Genomic DNA, 19484 nt, shown 5'->3' with positions numbered 1-19484 from the left:
TTCCAGGCGGGAGACAGGGGCCAACCTCTCAGAGGTCTGACTGACCGACGGCCGAGAAGGAGGATGGGCCTGGACCCCGGGTCAGCCACAAGGGGTCAGCGGGCACCTGCAGAAGCAGCCCCCGTGGAGCAGATTCCAGAGAGAACAGAAGGAGGGATGGAAGACCCCGAGAACAAACGACTAGGAGGTTCTGCTCTACAAGGACAGGAAACAGGCAGCTGAAGTTCAGGGGGACACGAGTCAGGAGGCAGATTTCTTTCGGAGACGGAGAGAGAGCAGTGCGCCTCTACATGGCGACCTCCCCCTGCCGGGAGCCCCAGACTCGCCCTTCTGCTGGGGCTCCAGCCTCCCACAGCACGGCTCCCCCACACACAGTCAGCCGGTGAGAAGCTGGTGTCCACTTGCACTCCTCGCCCCACATACCACTCACTGCCCAAGACTTGGGGATGTCACCTACAGAGTATTTTTCCAGTGAAGGCTTGAGAGGCAAAGCCTTCGTCACTCCTGCTTAGGTACAGTCATGTGGTGCCTTGTCTGGTTCCCCATCCTCACCCTATCTCATGCCACTCAGGGTGACACAGCTGTCCACGGTCCTCTGAGGGTACCTGGCTGTCCACTGCCTCAGTCCTGGGCCCAGACCCTTCTTTCCGCCTGGCTACCTTCTCCCCGCCCTCCACCACTCTTCCCGAGGTCTAACCGGATCTTCCTGGGCACGTCTATTGCACTGGTGGCCCCTGATGACTCCTGCCTCCTGGTACTCACTCCTGTGCAGCAGGCCCCTCCCCTTGAAGCCGGTGTGGCCTGGGCCCTGCCTAACGTGCAGGACGCAGCAGAGACGGCACCGCGCCAGGTCTGGGCCCGAGCCTCGGGAAGCCCAGGGTCTTCTACTTTTGTGCTTTGGGGGCCCTGAGACGCTGTCAGATGTGTGGCCACCCTGTGGGGGAGACCTGGCGAGGGGCCGCGTGGCAGGGGATGGACCCTAAGACCACACAGAAGAGACCCCCGGTGACAGCAAGACCCAGCCCTGTGATCCTGGTCAAGCCGTTCCAGCTGACTGTAGCCACATGATGACCACCGGCAAGACCACAAGGACCTTGCCCAGGCCAGCCTACAGAATCCTGAAATACTAGGTGGCTGTTGTTTCAAGCCGTTAGGTGTGAGCAGTGTTTCACTGGCAACAGATAACCCATCCATTTCCTTGGCCCTTCGACTCACCCAAGCCTCTTCTGCCGGGCCAGGGCCTGGGAACCGCACACTCCGCCCTACCTTCCCAGGGTGCTGACAGATGAGCCACTAATCTGCCTGTGCCCAACCTGCATGTGATTTCCTCCTGGACAGGGACTGCGTCTCATTCATCTCTGCAACCTCAGAGACTGCACAGGGCCTGTCACACAGGAGGTGCTAGAGAAACGTTTATTAAAATAATGAATCTCAAAGTTCACCAAATATGAAATGCTTCTTGCGCAATGCCTTTTAACTGAAAAATAGCTTAGGAATTCAGTGACCTTATCTGACTTGAATGTTTATATATCTTTTTTATACACGTCCCATGTTACTTTACTTGATCCTCAAATCGGGGGGGGTGGGGATCAGGACAGACCCTGTACAGGGTCACCAGCCTGTCCTGCGTTTTTAGCCTCGATGGTGATAGGAGAGCCTTGGAAAGAAAACTGCGCTCTCACCTGGATGGAGGGCGCTCCCCAAGGCAAACGCCGAGTCTGGAGCGGGTTCTCCCAGCAGCGTGCTGACGACAGCCACGTCGTGCACGGCATCGTCACAGAAAATCCCACCTGGTCACAGAGGCGAGCAAATGCTGGCATCGGGCCGGGAGCATCCCCAGGCTTCTCCGGTCAGAAGGGAGGCGAGTCTGTCTCCACTCCGGGATGCCCCACCTGACTTCCTCAGGAGACCCAGAGAAGCTGCTGGGTACAGACTGCTGACGGCAGTGACCCGCTGGACCCTCCCCAGGTCACGGCCCTCTCGGACCTACCTGTGTGAGAACCCAAGAGCTGGGTCAAAGTGCCTAGAAGAGAAGCAACAGGGCGAGGCAGCCCCACAGCCCGTTCTCCTGAGAGGCGAGTCTGGCCAGCCAAGCTCCGGAGGCCAAATTCGCCACCAGAGTCTCTCCTGGGCCACGTCTCTCAAAACTCTTCTAATGCATGTAAATTCCGATGCCAAAGACAGTGACCGTTCACTGGGCACAAGGGGGACGGCAGGCAGCATGCTGGACACTTTGCTGCAATCTCAATCCTTTTGCATCCTGACACACCATTGTGCTCTTTCTGTCATTAAATACACAGCTGTTTACTTGTTGAGCAGCTGTCCCTCTCTCCAGACCGTGCACCCACGAGGGCAAAGGCCATTCTGGTTTATTCCCCAGGAATACCCAATGCCCAGCACGGTTCCTGGCAACTAGGAGCCATTCAGTAAACTCGGGTCAACAAGCAATAATGTGATCCACACCATCTGCACTTTACAGAAGCCGGGACAGGCCCCCAGCACATCCAAGTCACGGAGCCGGCAACTGGCAGAGCCACAATCGAGAAGCTGGTGGGCCCTACTCCAAAGTGCGCTCTTCCCCGCGTGACACCCACCCGCTACCGATCTCTTTAGAACAAATGATCAAATGAAAAGAGCTGATAATAACATCGATTTCTGCCCTCTGGAAATGAGAATCTCATTTGGAGATCGCAGGTCAGCTTTTTAAAACAGTACTCTCAGTAGTTTACAGAATTTTATTTTAAAATTTTTAAAAAATTGCTAGGGAGCTGCTCTTACTTGTAAAATCCACAGACCAAAGGCTTTCCGCCTCTGTGGGCTCCATCCAAGCAGGACTCAGCAGTCCGTCTGTGTAAACTGAGAAGTCTCTCGCAGAGCACCTCCTTCCCTGGAAATTGTGACAAGGACACCAGGAGGTCACGGCACAGAGAGCAGGTCACAGACTGAGAGTCCCAACCTTGCTCTTCTCCAGGACCACAGACCGCCCCTAGGCCTGGCAGCGGTCACCTCCTCCTGGTAACAAGGGACCCAGGCATGCTGCTTTAATAGGACGGCACAAGGCAGGGAAAAAATACATCCACCTCAAAATTTGTAAATACAGATGCAGTTTCTATCAGTGTTTCTCAAACTTGAATAAGATATAGATGCCCTTTAAAGGAAAAATTCCCACAGATCCCCAGTGTTAACTTGAATTATTCTGAATATAATATATACAACATAAAGCCAGGTATTAATTCCTCTTATATAACCGTTAAACCAAAACTAACTTATAAACTAAATATAAAGTCACAAAGCCAACTAAATCCAAATAAACATTCATTTGATGTGCAGAAGCTTTGCTGCAACCATCCGTCCCCACAGAGATACCGCTGCACTGCCGCCTCTACCCTGGTTTTCCATGTGACGGCCTCCCGACCGCGGACGCCAACTCCTCATCGCTTTTCTCTACTCCAGCTGCTGCAGACGCTGCCCCGGCTCTGCAGGAGACACTTACAACACACTCTCAGACAATTAAGTCTATGGCTTGATGCCAACATGTCGACGGACATGATAGGCTGGTCACTGAAATTACGTGGCACCACTGGCTACAAAGTGGCCACCCAGGTGACAGGAGCAGTGCCAAGAACTAACACGACTACTGAGCACTTACCATGCCCTGGGCCGTGTTAACATAGGTACTACCTTCCTTTTCTGTGACATGGCAGAGGGAGAGAAAGGTGCCCACGCCATGGGGGACACCCACAGAGTGGCTTGAGTCTGTGTGGCCCCTACCAATGACCAAATATGGTCTCCTTTTCTTAGATCACCAAAATGTAAATGCCGAATTATGAAATGCTTGTGGAGGACTCCCGGATCTCAAGAGCACCCCAAGGCCTGGAGGCTGTCGCCACCAGCTTGAGAAACACAGGCCCCGTTTTGTATTTAAGCCTTCCTGTCCCCTAACGGCCAAGAGATCAGTCCCTAGGTGAGCTGGCACTTCCAGGAGAAGTGATTCCAAGTAATTTCCATACTCACGCAACACAGACCTGTCTGTAGCCTTCCGGAAGAATCCCTGAAGCATTCCCACAAGTAACTGTCAGCCTGTCACAGTTCCTGAATAAAAAGGCTATGACTTAAGAGCCTAAGCTGAGTAGACACTGCAATTTTTTGCTTGAAATAAAAGTAAATTACAATGACTCAGCTTCTACCTTAAGAGACAAGGGTTGGCAAACTAGAGCTGAGTCTGCGTTTGTACATCCTGGGGAGCTCAGAATGCTTTTGCATTTCTAAGAATTAGTACCTATTCTCCACAAGCACTTCCAGAAAACTGAAGGGGGGGAACGCTCCCAACTCATTCTGTGAAGCAAGTGTTACCCTCAAACCAAAACCAGATAAAGACATTATGAAAAAAGAAACTAAAGACGAGTCTCTCTCATGAACACAGACACAGAAGCACTTAACAAAAATTTAGCAAATGGATCCAACAATGTCTGAAAAAGGATAATGCAGCACGATCAAGTGGGCTTTTCCCAGGAATGCAAGGCTGGTTTGGCACTAGAAGACCAATGGCTCATCATCTCACTAGACGCAGAAAATGCATTTGACCAAGTTCCACATCAATGCATGATAAAAACTCTCAGCAAAGTAGGAATACGAGGGAAATTCCTCCAGATGTTAGCACTCAGGCCTGGCACCAGATTCATGGGGAAAGACAGAACGCTTCCGCCCAAAGACTGGGCACAAGGCGAGGCTCATACTGCTCCTACACCAAATCCTGACAGGTCCTCGCCAGTGCAACCAGGCAGGAAGAACAAAGGAAGAAACTGTCTCTATTCACACACAACATGGTTGTCAACACAGAAAATCACAACAAAGCTAATAGAACTAGCAAGTGAGTTCAGCGAGGTCACGGAAGACAAGATCAGTATATAAAAATCAATCGTATATACTGGCAGTGAACAACTGAAAATAGGAAATTTAAAAAGTACCATATACAGGGTTGGCCCAGTGGCGCAGCGGTTAAGTGCACGCGCTCTGCCGCGGTGGCTGGTGGTTCGGATCTCGGGCGCGCACTGATGCACCACTTGTCAAGCCATGCTGTGGCAGCGTTCCATATAAAGTAGAGGAAGATGGGTGCGGATGTTAGCCCAGGGCCAATCTTCCTCAGCAAAAAAAAAAAAAAAAGAGGAGGATTGGCAACAGATGTTAGCTCAGGGCTAATCTTCCTCATACACACACAAAAAAAGTACCATGTACAATAAACAATGAAACTAACAAAACGTGACAAGATCTGAAATTTATAAAAGTGCAGAGTACAAAAGTACAAAACGTGATGAAGGAAATCAAAGACGACCTCAATAAATGCAGAGACAGGCTGTGACTCCCTACTGTGAAGACGTCAGCTCTTTCTGGACCCATCTACAGATTTAGTGCAATTCCAATCAAAATCCTAGCAGGATTTTTGCTGTAGAAACCAACAAGATGAGTCTAAAATTTATATAGAAAGGCAAAGGATCTAGAATAACCTAAACAATGATGAAAGTGAACACGCTGGAGGATCCAGGCAGCCTCATTTCCTCTCAACTCACTAACAGTGATAGTAGTCACAACAGTGTGGAACTGGGGAAGGGCAGACGGACTGACCAAAGGGGCAGAAGAGAGAGGGTCTTTTGACAGACGTACAAAGGTGGCTCCACGGAGAAAGGAGTCACTTTCACGGCACCCCAGGGTCCTATCACCAGCTTGCTGCCAAGGCAATTGTGGTGGCAGAGCCTTCCTGACCTGGTGTCCTGAGCCCTGGACCATGGCTCTCATACCCAACAGCCCCAGGGGCAGCCTCCTGCTCCCTGCCTCCCAGGATGAGGCAGAGGTGAGTTCTGAGGTCACCTCGCTAGAATCCCTGCCGTCAGTCCTTCCAATGATTGCTCTCTACAGGAAGTCTCCTGCTGCTTAAAATACCTAAGCGGCTTCTGCTTCCCATACTAACCCCTGAATGACACAAGGATCAAATGATTGGGAGTCTCGAAGAGATACTTGCACACTCATGTTCACAGCAGCATTATTCACAAGAGCCAAAAAGTGGAAGCAGCCTAAGTGTCCATCGACAGACGAATGGATAAGCCACATGTGGTCGATCCATACAATGGAATATTATTCAGCCTTAAAAAGGAAGGACATTCTGACACACATCACGACATGGATAAACCTTGAGGACATTATGTTGAGCGAAATAAGCTAGTCACAAAAAGCCAAGTACTATATGATTCTACTCATATGAAGTACTGAGAATAGTCAAATTCTTAGGGACAGAAAGTAGAATGGTGGCTGCCAGGGGCTAGGGGAAGGGGCGAATGGACTGTTGTTTAATAGGTATAGAGTTTCAGTTTGGGAAGATGAAAAGAGTTCTGGAGATGGACAGTGCTGATGGTTGCACAACAGTGTGAATCCAGTCTAATGCCACTGAAGGGTACACTTACAAATGGTTAGGATGGTAAATTTTATGCCATGTGTATTTGACCACAATTAAAACAAAACGGTAACACACACAAAATGATTGGGAGATGTTAGATTCCTCAGAATTCCTTAGTGGTACACCGCCACACAAAAGTGGAAAGACCATGTAGTTAATTATCTGGTCTCCTCAGTTATCTTGTTTTTTCCCCAAATGTGCTGAAGAACAAAACCTTTCCCTTCCCCAATACAACGGCAACTAACATTCCAGGGAACTAGCCTTAAAGAATACACTTTGGGAAATGCTAACTAGATATCTGGGACCCTCCCAGATTTTCAAGCGGGTTTTCATTTTCATGTAAACCCCTCGAACACTGCCCCACCCACCTCAACGGACAGGTACTGCCCACTGGAAACCAAGGGTGTGACCATGAGGGTGGACAGAACGAACCCCAGCCCTTACCTGCTCAGAGAGCGTCCATCACTCTTTCAGAAGCTGCTTCTGGTGGAGAACAACTACTCCAAAGACACCGTGGGAATTAAATGGAATGTTAAGAGGGTGTTTCGATTTGAGTGGTAGAAAGTTCCAGAATCCACGCTGTTAACACCACTCTCTCTCTCAAGCACAGGAGAATAACTGAAGAAAAAAGGCACTGAGTGAACTGCAAAAACATTTCCGGGGGCATGACTTGTTTCTGGATTTAATGTTTACTTAAGAACTCTGAGGAAACGTACAGATCCTAGTTAAGTCAGAGAGTATCACAGAATTCCACGAACGGGACACTAGCTGTTAAGATTTTCAAAATGACAATCTACCAGCACTTGAACTCCTTCCTCAGCTGATAGTGGTCACCCTGGGGTCTGGACTGGAAGGGGGCCCGAGGGGACTTCTGGGGACTGAGAACATTCTGGGGGCTGACCACACAGGTTTGTTCAGTTTGTAAAAACACACTGAGCTCAGGCACTTTTCTGGTGTATGTTATGTATGAATGTATATATTCCACATACATGATACTTCAATTAAAAGTATGCAAACTTGCCTAAGCCAAGAATGGAGACAGAGGAAGATCATGTCATACAAAACCTAAAACTAAAATTTGCCAGGGTTCCAAAAACATAGAAATTTTAAACATTCATGAACATGCTTAGGTGATAAAAACAACTTATCATACTATGCCATTCAGCTAAACATTTTCAGGACATTCTATGTGTGTTAACAACTTGGGATTCAACTTTCTTACTATGTTATTGAGAACATATTGAATATTAGGAGTAATGAAGGATTTGGGAGAGAGAGTCAGGTTGGGGAGGGAGCACTACGCACTGGAGCCAACCTGGTCAGCCCAAAGGTGGGCCAGGCCTGCTCTCCGGGCACACAGCCAGCTCTGGGACAGCAAACGCTGGGAAGGGCCAAGCCCGGCTCTCAGGGAGCTGGCTGCAGCTGCACCTGACATCATCACTGAGCCGCTGCCTGGCGAGTCTGTCTAAGTCTGCTGCAATGATGCCAAACAGCGTTGGCAGCAAGTCTAGAACGCTGCCTCCCAGGGCTACACTCAGCTGCTGGAGACACTGATACCTGAACCAGGGTGGTTATGTCCCACTCGACTGTGCGAGTCAGGAAGGGAGCAGGCACCAAGGAACTCAGCAGATCTCTAAGGCTCTATGTTCAGAACATCCCAAATCCAACCAGGCTGTCACTGGGGTCCAGGCCTGAATCTACTACTGCAATGCCCCACCCCCTCGTCTCCCTGCCTCCTTCCACCCTTGGCCCCCTAGAGTGTGGTCTCCCGCAGGAACACAAGGACCTGCTGGGGCAATGCTTTCAAAACTTGAGATCAGTCAGCCTTCTGCTCACGCCCCCCAGTGGCTTCCTGAGGTACGTGAACAGAATCCAAAGCCTCTGTGTGGCCCCACAAGCTTGCCGGGCCCAGGACCCTGGCCATGGCTCTGATCTCATTGTCCATCCCTCACCCCAAGTTCCCTGCACTCCTGCCAGCTCAGCCACACTGCGGTTCCTTGAACAAGCCACACAGGCTGCCACTTCAGGGCCTCCAGAGGACTCGGTGTCCTCACTGTCCAGAGTGCTCGTCCCCCAGACACCTGGACGGCCGGCTCACTCACCATTCAGGACCCTGCTCAAACGGCCCCTCCTCAGAGGCTTCCCCGGCCCCTCATCTGAAACAGCACCCCTGCACCCTCCCCTGCCCCACCGTTTTGACTTCTCTTCATGGAACATGCTGCCACTGATGTTGCACTGGGACCTATGTCTGTCCCTCCACCACAGTGAGCAGCACAGTGGCTGCCCCTGGAGCCGTGTCTCCAGCCCTAAGAGCAATGCCCGCCCACAGCAGGTGGTAAATGAACATGTGTAGACCGACTGAAATCATACCGCTGGCCGTTGAGGACAGGTCTGCATCCTGTTCTCGAGCCATCTGCGTGGCTCGCTCGGTTCCGAAGGCTCGCTCCACGTCACACAGCTGATCCTCAACACTGTAAAGCAAGCAGAAGCTGTTCTCACCCACAAACTCTGAAGCAGCGCTTTGCCCCCACACCCTGCCCCAATGACAGCCAGGCCAAGGTGGCGGGATGCTCCGGCTCTGACAGCATGAAACCATCTCGCGCCACCTCTGGACGCTGTGGCGTTGGAGGCTTCTGAGAGAAGTGTGTGGCTGGGCTGCTTTGAGGGGACCCATGGCCTCCCCGTTCGGAGAGCAGGAAACACTGAAAGGTGGCTGATGGAGGGCAGACACGTCACTGGTAGTAGAGCTAACAGCGCAGGGAGGGGCGGGGAGCAGAGATGTGTGGCCAGCGGGAGGGGAGGGCACCGTGGTGCAGGCGCTGGCGGGGCTGCCCGAGAGCATGGGTGGAGGCTGAGCACGCAGAGGTGGGCCATGCCGGCAGGAGGGAAGGCTGGCCGCAGCAAGCTCCAAGGCTGCCGAACTCGACAGAAGGTGACAGATCTGTCACTCAACAAAGTGTGGCGAGACTCAGTGTCCCCCGTCCCTGGATCGTCCCACAGACGCTAAGAGTGGGGCACTGCTCACTCTAGGATGTCCCCGGACGTGCTATGGAAGCGTTAAAAACGCTGGTCACAGTGGACAACGAGCAGGGACAGAGCGCACGATTCCAAGACTTCACAGGATTACTCCCTCAGTTAACAAGCCACTAGCAGGTTCTACTCAACCAATGGACAACTGGGCGGCCGGTCCACGCGATGAGCAATCGTCTGCGGGGCAGAGAACCCTAAAGTGACAAGAGGCCCTCTGCCCGCTCCCCTCGCTCCTGAAACGCTGGTGCTGGCGGGTCGCGTCCGGGCCGGGGTGACACTCACGGGAGAGCCGCGTCCGGAGGCCCAGCTGCCTGGCGAGGACAGGTGCTCCAGGATGCGGCCCTCCTCACCCTCATGGGGGGCTCGCAGGCCCTGCAGCAGAGAGTCTCCACCACAGAGGTGTCCCCAGAGTCGCTGAGCTCGACCGGTGCTGCTTCACCAGCAGGTCCGCGAACTCAGCTGCAGTCGTGTAAGGCCTTCTTCTTCCATCGTGGGGTCACCAGGGCCCCGGTGGAAGCGGGGGCGGTGGTGCCCTCTGCTGGGGGACCCCGGGAACCGCGCCCTCCACGCGGGGAGCAGAGGCGCTGCGGTTGGGGCTGGGCCTCAGGACCGGGTCCCAGGGCGACCCCGCCGCGGACACTTCCCCGCGACGAGGTCACCCCCCGGGGGGCTGACGGCCCTGGCCTCCCAGGGCGGGCAGGGGTCTGTGCGCGCTCCGGGGGCCGAGGGGGGGGGTCCCGCCCCGCCCAGAAGGAGCCTCAGCGCCCCCGGACCGCCCTGGTTTAAAGCCCCTGCGACCCCTCAACAACCCGGGGGCGGATGCGCGGGGGCCGCATCGGGATGGCAACCTGGCGTTAGGAGGGGCTGCGGCGAGGCGCGGGGCGGGGCCTCGGCGGGGCGGGGCGTGGAATCCACCTGTGACCCGCTAGAACCGCGTCTGTCCCCAGGAGCCAGCGGCTTCCACCTTGGGTCGGTTTCTCTGTGCCTTTTATTTGCTGGTGGAGCCTTTCCCCCCACAGGATTTCCCTGATCTGCGAGAGGGCTCTTTTTTTTACTTTACTTTTTTTTTTTTTAATTTTTATTTATTTATTTTTCCCCCCAAAGCCCCACTAGATAGTTGTATGTCATAGCTGCACATCCTTCTAGTTGCTGTATGTGGGACGCAGCCTCAGCATGGCTGGAGAAGCGGTGCGTTGGTGCGTGCCTGGGATCCGAACCTGGGCCGGCAGCAGCAGCGCGTGCACTTAACCGCTAAGCCACAGGGCCTGCCCTACTTTACCCTTTATTTTTGTAAAAATTGACATTGCAGTTAAAATTTTTTAGAAATAACCAAAAAATCATAGTTTTTTTTTGCCATCTGAATTTCCACTCAGGTTTTATTAAGGAGGGCCCCCAAACTCCCAGGTTGCTCTTCCTTGAGCACAAAGACATGGGACACCTGCGCAAGGTGTGGGGCGCCGAGCTCAAGACGGTCCCTGGACCTGGGTGCGGGCTGACAGACGCAGGTGTGGACGCCCGTATTTCACACCAGCCGAGCAACACCCCTCCTGGGAAATGTGGCTGCAGCAGGAGATCCTGGAAGTGAGCCCCGCTCGCATGACGGCCTGACTCCCAGGGTCTCCTCAATTTCCAGATACATTTTGTGGTGCCGCCCAGCCTGTATTTAAGCCAACTCCAAACATATTCTCCAAATATGGGGAAAATCTAGCCCTTTACTGGAGACAAGACCAGAAAACTTGATTTGTTTACATGATGGAACGGCTGCTCCCAGATATGTTTTCTATTTAATACTGGCTTCTCTATTGATTGAACTGAGTGGGTTCAATCAATGGGTGCACTTTGGGTTTCTGTTAACCAAATCAGAAATCTACTTGTGTTTTAATATATAAGGACCTAGTTAAATTGAATTTAAAAGACCAATGTAAAAGCCAAAGAAAGGACAACGTATGTGATTTTCAAATATGTTGGACCTCAGGCAAGTTGGTAAAATTTTGTGTGGTCCATGTCTCAAAACAATTAGAAATTGCATATGAAAGATCACAAGGTCATTACCCAAAGAGAAATCAACAAGATGAGAATAATTTCTCAATATTTGAGGTGGGTAAAATAGCTCCACTTCTTATAAAAATATGTCAAAAGTTCAAATATATAATGGGCTTGTTTTGTAATTTCCTACCTAGCTGTAAAAATAATCTGAAAGCATTTTGGGGTGGTGAGTTTATTTTTCTATAAAATTTTCTTGGATGGGATTGTATCATGAATTTCCTTCAGCCAGCAAGAAAAGAAGACCTTCTTCCCACCTCCACCGCCACCCCACTAAAGACTTGTATAATTAGGGTTTTGTTTCTGCTTCATTAAAGATGTTCTGAGATAGGCATCCGAGGGCTGGGAGACCAATCAGCAGGGAGATAGGCCTCTGTCTCTCTTCTTGGTCTTTCTTGGCCAAATGGTTTCATTCTCAAGGTTACGTTGTGGTCTGGCACTTTGGACATTGCATTAAAGATGGGGAAATAGAAGGTAAAAAGACCATAGCTCGAACCTAAGCAGCCTCTCTCCACCTCAAGAGCTCTCGGAAACCCAGCAACTCCTTTTGCACGGCTGGGAACTGTCTTCTTAGCTGGATTCATTCCTGCCAGGTGTAAACCAGGGTTCTGTTTAAAGAGAGAAAGGGGTATTGAGTAAGTAGCTGCCCAGTGGTGATCTGTCTCATTTCTAGATTTTGAGTGCAGGATGCATTCATGGGTCAAGTTGAGTAAAAATAAACATGAAGACCAAATGTCTCAGGCCAGAGTATGGGGGCAGAGAATTTGTCTCCTTTTCACCCCACTGTCCCCAGCACCTAAAACAAGCCTGGCATTTTTACTGGCCTTAAGTATTTACTGAATTCAAGTTTGAAAATAAGCTGGAACGTTCTCAGCTTTTTACTGCATTTTTCATCAGAAAGGTCTTATGACTTAGAAATGATACTTCATTCATTCAACCAAAAACTTTTCAAGTGCATGCTGGGTGCAGGCATGTTTTCGGTGCTCTGAGGCTGGGGGTCGGGTCTGGAGAGCTCCCTGCACATAATGTTGCTGACAGAGGATAGCTGTTGTGGGTTAAATTGTGTCTCCCCAAAATTCACACGTCTAAATCCTAACCCCTAGTCCCTGTGACTGTGAACTTAGTAGGAAATAGGGTAGTTGCTGACGTCATTGGTTGAGTTAAGATAAAGTCATACTGGAGTAGCGTGGGCGCCCAATCCCATATGACTGGTGTCCTTACAAAGAGGGAAATGTGGACACAGACATGCACACGGGGAGAAGGCCGTGGGAAGATGAAGCAGAGATAGGGATGATGTGTCCACAAGCCAAGGAAAGCCGAGGATGCCGGCAAACCACCAGGAGCTGGGAGAGGCCTGGGACGGAGTCTCCCTCACAGCCCTAGAAGGAGCCAGCCCTGCCCATACCTCGATCTGGACTTCTGGCCTCCAGAACTGAGAGAGAATAATCTCTGTTGTGTTAGCCCAGTCTGTGGTGGTGTGTTATAGCAGTTACAGGAAACCAGGATGGTAACATTCACCCCCGGGGACGCTGGCTGCATCCCAGAGCTCTTACAGCTTCCTAACAGTCACGCCCCATCGCGAGGAGCACAGGCCCCAGGGATCTGGCCTTTGCTGCTGTTGGAACAAGCCAGGCTCACCTCCACCCCCAGATGATGAACTGGCTCCCTCTGCTGGGAATGCTCCTCTCCCCACTCCACTTTCTGTCTCCAAGAGTTTGATGACTCTAGGGACCTTGTACAAGTGGAATCACCCAGTATTTGTCCTTTTGTGACTGGCTTACTTTACTCAGCATAATGTCCTCAAGGTTCATCCATGTTGTAGCATGTATCAGAACTTCCTTCCTTTTTAAGGCTGAGTAATATTCCATTGTCTGGATGGACCACATTTTGTTTATCCACTCATCCACTGATGGACACTTGAGTTACTTCTACCTTTTAGCGATTGTGAATAATGCTGTTATGAACATGGGCATGCAAATGTCTTCTATTCCTTTTTAATCCCCTCCCAAAGTGATTTAATTATATTTGGAAATCTACATTATCAAAGATCAAATCCTTTTGTTCACCTTTTCATATGATCTCTGGATCAGAGGCTCCGTGAGAGAAGAGACCCAGTGGATCTGATTTTTCATTACATCCAAGTTGGGAGCACTGGGCCGGGAACGCGGGAGAGAGACACACATGTGTGTCAGGAAAGGAAGGATGAAAGGAAGCCTGTTGAGGGCTCGCATGGGTTAGGAAAAATATAGTGTGTTAAGTACTCCACCAGTCTTGCATATTTTATTGGTCAATTTTTGGTATGAATCTGTAAAAATGAAATTGTTTATTACTTCATCACGTGAAAATGTCTCCATGGACTCTCACTAAATTTGAAGGTTGTGTCTAGGATAAATCGACTTAAAATATAGGCCACGCAGCATGGATGAGTTACATTTCTGGAGGCACCTGGAGAGACAGGCAGCCCTTATCATGAGACGCTGAACAGTACAAGAGACGTGGACTGCCCCCGTGGTAAAAATTAGGCTTCATGCAAATGTGTAGCCCATGGGGCCACCCCAAGAGGACTCGAGAAGACAGGTTACGCCACCTCCGTGTAGATGCTGGGGCAGAGAGAAAGCCACAAGACACACAGCAAAGAGCAAGAATTCAGCGGAGGTGGGAAAGGAGAAGCTGCCCTAAGAACAGGAGCCGCCCAGACCTGATGAAGCAGAATCGGCATTTTCACAAGCTCCCTGGCAACTCCCATGCACGTTAGAGTAGGAGAAGCTGCCCTCCGTGCCATCCTAAGCTCCAGGCACACTGGGCTGCGAGAGCAGGGGAGGGGCCGTTATCTCCTGCTGGTTTCACCACTTCTGCTGAAAAGCTCACCCCCCACCGTCCACCCAGCCAAGCCCGCCGATCCTTCAGGACTCCCCGCTGGTGTGCCTCCCACAGGAGGCTTTTCAAGGTCCTCCTCATCCCAGCCCCAGGACTGTGGGAGGCACCTCTTAGCGGTGAGCGGGGCCCCGCAGGCTCACGCCCATCCCAGCACTTTTCCCGCCCTCTAGGTCCGTGGACCGGCTCTGGGTCCTGCTGCTGGTTGCTGGTGCTCTTTCGTGCGGTTCACCAAGACTGCTGATTTTCAGTCGGGGCACATGGTAAGTGTGGTGGTTTCCTGGGGCTGCAGTAATAAAGGACCATAGACTGGGGATTAAACAACAGAAATTTATTCTCTCCCAGTTCTGGAGGCCAGAAGTCCAAGATCAAGGTGTTGGCAAGGCCGTCTCCCTCTGAAACCTGTAGGGAAGGATCCGTCCTTGCCTCTCCCTCACTTCTGCCAGCAATCTTGGGTGTTCCTTGGCTTGTAGACACGTTACTCCAATCCTTCGTCTTCACACAGCCTCTCCCTCTGTGTGTGTCTGTGTCTGTGTCTAAATTCCCCCTTTATATAAGGACACTAGCCATATGGGGTTAAGGCCCAACCTAATGACCTCATTTTAACATGATTACCTCTCTAAAGACCCTATTTCCAAGTAAGGTCACATTCTGGGGTACTAGGGGGTTAGGACTTCAACATATCTTTTTGCAGAACAGGATTCGACCCATAACAATGGGTCTGCACTTCCCCGCCCCCTTTGCAATGCAGCACGACCAGGAGATTTGCTCTGGCCTATAAAATGTGAGCCAAAGAGAGGAGTGTCACCCCCAGGCCAGAGCACTGCCAACATAAGACCCTCAGAGCTCCTGCTTCCTGCCTCCGCAATCCAGGTGCAGGTAATAGAGGTGGAGCCTCTGTCAGCCTGGGTCCCTGATCAACCACAACTGACAGAGACTGTCCTTGACTAAACCATAGTCAGGCTCCTCTGAGCCCTCTTTCAAATGAGCCTCCACCTTGGCCTTCCACGTCCATCCTTGTGAAACCTAGTTTTAGTGAGAACCCTGCTAAGTTATTTTAGTGAGAATCTCCCCCCACCCTTGATATCTGATCAAATTCCTCTTCCCCCACCCCTGAGATCTCAGTCCTTGTATCTAAGTCTTCAGCCTGCCTTCAGCAGGAATCCTGTTAGGCCAGCTTAGCAGGAATCCTCCTACTCTTGATGCCCCGTCCTAGTGAGTTCCATCTACCGACCCCCTCACTCTGCTCGTTGGCTATGAATCCCCACCTGTCTTTGCTGCATTTGGAGTTGAGCTCAAAACTCTCTTTCCTATGGCTATAGCCTTGAATAAAGTCTTCCTTACCATTTAACAAGTGTCAGAATAATTTTTCTTCAACATGACAATCAGAATGACTGAAGAGTTCTCATCAGAAATCAGAGAGGCCAGAATCCAGTGGGACATCTTTACAGTGCTGAAACACAAACAAAGTTGTTAACCAAGAACTCTGTATTCACAAAAATATCCTTCAAGAATGAAGGGGAAATAAACATATGTCTAGGTGAAGGAAAACCAAGAGAGTGTGTTGCTGCCAGATCCACACTACAAGAAATGCTCAATGAAGTTTTTCAGGCTGAAGGGAAATATATGTGTAAACACAGAAGACTATTTCTCCTCTTAATTTCTTTGAAATATTGCTAAAAGTAAAATTTATTACATTGTCTTACAGGATTTTTAATGTAGGTAATGCAATACTCATGACAACTACACCATAAAATATGGTGGGAGGGGGGTTAAGGACCCAGTTGGTCACAAGATTTCTACATTTTACATAAAGTGGTGCAATTTTAACTCTACTAGACTGTGAAAAGTTGAGGATGTATATTGTGAAACCTAGAGCAACCTCTAAGATATAATGCAAAGAGGTATATCTAAAAGTCCAATGGATGGATTAAAATGGAATTCTACAAAATAGACAACAAATCCAAAAAAAAATAAGGAAAGGGATGCAGAGAACAAGAAAGATGTGGGCAAAGAGAAAACAAATGATAAAATAGTAGACCTAATCTAACCACATCAATAATTACATTAAATATTAATGGACTGAACACTCCAATTAAAAGAGATGATCAGAGAGAATCATAAGACAAGATCCAATCATATACAGTCTATCAGAGATGTGCTTTAAATATAAAGACACAGGTTGAAAAGGAATGGATAGAAAAAATATGCCATAAAACGGTAAGCATAAGAAGGTAGAAGTGACTACATTAATATCAGATAAAATAGACTTTGTCGGGGGAAGAGGGAGAATCCCCCTCTGCCCTTTTCCTTAAGGTTCTTATGGCTGGCCAAATAATCAACAAGACAAGTTAGCAGGAGAAAATAATACCAAGTTTAATAACATGTATACATGGGAGAAACTCAGAAATGAGCAACTCGTCCCTCTGTGTAAGCTGCTTGCTTAAGTATTGCAGCTAAAGGCGAGGAGCGTGTTGGGGGTGGGTAGTGGCCTGGGACTTCAGAGGACAGGAGGACAATTCTTTTCAGGGTCATCTATAGATAATGTGGTCAGGGAGAGATAGAGTTTTTTGATAAAAAGGGGCTTGGTGCCCCTCCCATTGTAACATCTATTTTACATTATCTTTACAGCTTCATGATAGAAGATCTGTTCCAGGAAGGAGCCACCATGTCAAATTCTTTAGGCGTTAGTGGGGGAGGTCAAATGTCCCTCAGAGAAAACAATCAAGGTAAAGAGACATATTTCAGGGTGGCCAAATCTTGATCTCCCACAACTTCAAGACCAAAAATATTATAAAAGACAGAGACCTTTCATAAAGAGAAAAGACTTGACTCATGAGGAAGACATGACAATCTTAAATGCATATGTGCCTAATAACACAGCTCCAAAATACATAAAGCAAAATTAAAGGGGAAAATGGACAATTTCACAACCGTAGTTGGAAGATTTTAATATCCTTCTTTCAGCAAATGATGGGCAAAAACATCAGCAAAGACGTAGAGGATCTGAATGACACTTATGATCACCTTGACCTAGCTGCTATGTGTGAAACACTGCACCCAACATAGACAAACAGAGCTGGATGGATTGGAGGCTGCCTCTAACCCAGGGGTGGATTGCTCAACACAGACTTGGGGCACTAGTACAGCAGAGATACCAAAGCAGAGGAAAAATAAATGAGGGAAGAATTTAATAGATCTCAAAGAAAGCATTAATATAGCCCTCACGGGAATGATCAATACTGGATTTTCTTACACTTATTTTATGATCCAGGATTACCCTTGTGCTGTCTTTATCTCTAATGACATGGGGTAGGCACCCAAATCTTTGCAGTGTTCCCTCTCTCGCTCTCGTTCACACATTTGTTCGTACAGGTCCCTCCAGCACCGCACACAGGCCCCTGCTGGCTCTCATAGCCTCTGATTCCAGGAGGGACCCTTTCCTTTTAGACTCAAGTTCACAGTCAGGAGTGGAAACCAAGATGGCAGGTTCAACCTTCCATGAATGCAGAACTGAGAACTTCACGACTGGAAATGTCCCTCAAGTGGACTGGAGAAAAAGCAGTGGCATGTGACACTGAAATAGGCTTAAGACCTCAATTCAAAACAATACTCCAGTGCCGGCCCCGTGGCTTAGCGGTGAAGTGCGTGCGCTCTGCTACTGGTGGCCCGGGTTCGGATCCCGGGCGCGCACCGACGCACCGCTTCTCCGGCCATGCTGAGGCCGCGTCCCACATACAGCAACTAGAAGGATGTGCAGCTATGACATACAACTATCTCCTGGGGCTTTGGGGGGAAAAAAAAAAATACTCCAATTTCCTTTGAAACTCAGAGCTGTTCCAGACCAGCTACTGGTTGGAGAAGAAAACAGCAAGCAGGATGGGGCTGCCGTGCCGAGCTGTGGGAGACCCACGCGTGATCCAGAGGGGCTGAGCTGGGGAGGCACCTTGATCCCCTCGAAAGAAATTGAGGCAACTTAAAAACCTGGCTCTACACGCTGCCTTCAGGGTCTGGCATTTCCATCCCCCTGAAGGATGAGCTGAAAGGATGTGGGCTCAAACTACAGTTTTGTTTTTTTTAAATTGACACAAAAACCACCATGTTAAAGAGTATAATCCAGTGGTATTTAGTACACTCACAAAACTGTGCAACCATCACCACCATCTAGTTCCAGAATATTTTCATCCCCCCAAAAGGAAAACCCATAGCCATTAAGCAGTCGCTCCCCACTCCTCCCTCCCTCCTGCTTCTGGCAACCACCAATTTGTGTCTGTCTCTGTGGATTTGCCTATTCTGGACATTTCATGTAAATGGAATCACACACTATGTGGCCTTCTGTGTCTGGCTTCTTTCATTGAACATAATGTTTTCAAAGTCAAACTGAAGTTTGAGAAACATGAAGTGGCCAAAAAGAACCTGTCACCAGCCACGGACTCTGACCTGTTTCCCTCGTCTTGCTGAAGAGCGCGGGTGTTCCATTCTCTAACGTCCTTCAGGCTGTTGGTTTCAGCTGCGTTCCAGTGAGAAGATCTAAACACCAACCGCCCTGAGCCGGTCCTACCCCCAACCGCAAGAGTGACGCCTGCGCAGACGGCAGAGACGTGGACAAAAGTAACCTTTGCCTCGTTGTAATACTAAAATCACCGCCCCAGGAGGAGCTTGAGCCCTTTTAGCACAACATGTGACGTACTTGAAAGCAGGATTTCAGACATGCCTGCGCCAGCTTATACCCCCCTCTCCGTGTGATGACAAAACTTCCCTTTTGAATGTTCATTCCCCAACCCAAATAAAGGCACCAATTTCCCTTTGCTGGGGGAGCCACAGCTTTGTGAAGTTATTCCCTGTGGTCTCCTTTATTTGCAAATAAAAATTTTTACTTTGCGTGACAACTACTTCTGGCGAAGGCTTTATTTCAACTCAGCAAGAAGCGGGCCACTTTGGACAGGGAACAAAACCTTTCCAGGCAGCAGCCTGGACCTGCAGACACGCCAACACGACTTCTTAACGTCCTTTGCAAGTCCGAGGCCCGTGTGTCTAAGAATCTGGGACGGTGAGGTTTTCTTTCTCCAGAAAGCGGTCTCTCCGTTCT

General features: G+C 49.7%; 1 long non-coding RNA gene across 1 annotated transcript; it reads right to left on the bottom strand.

Moving 5' to 3' along the window:
- Window positions 1-11583: 11583 nt before the first annotated feature.
- On the bottom strand, window positions 11584-18937 carry LOC147914155 (uncharacterized). The gene is made up of 3 exons (XR_015555720.1): window positions 18836-18937; window positions 15740-15848; window positions 11584-12129 (listed from the first exon to the last, which is right to left on the bottom strand). It is a non-coding gene; the product is annotated as an uncharacterized LOC147914155 (long non-coding RNA).
- Window positions 18938-19484: the final 547 nt, after the last annotated feature.

Source organism: Ceratotherium simum, chromosome 22, assembly GCF_057802395.1.
Source record: "Ceratotherium simum simum isolate JZ-2026a chromosome 22, ASM5780239v1, whole genome shotgun sequence".
Taxonomy (NCBI): Eukaryota; Metazoa; Chordata; class Mammalia; order Perissodactyla; family Rhinocerotidae; genus Ceratotherium; species Ceratotherium simum.
The sequence above is the reverse complement of the archived record's forward strand: the minus strand, read 5'-3'. Positions and strand labels throughout refer to the sequence as shown.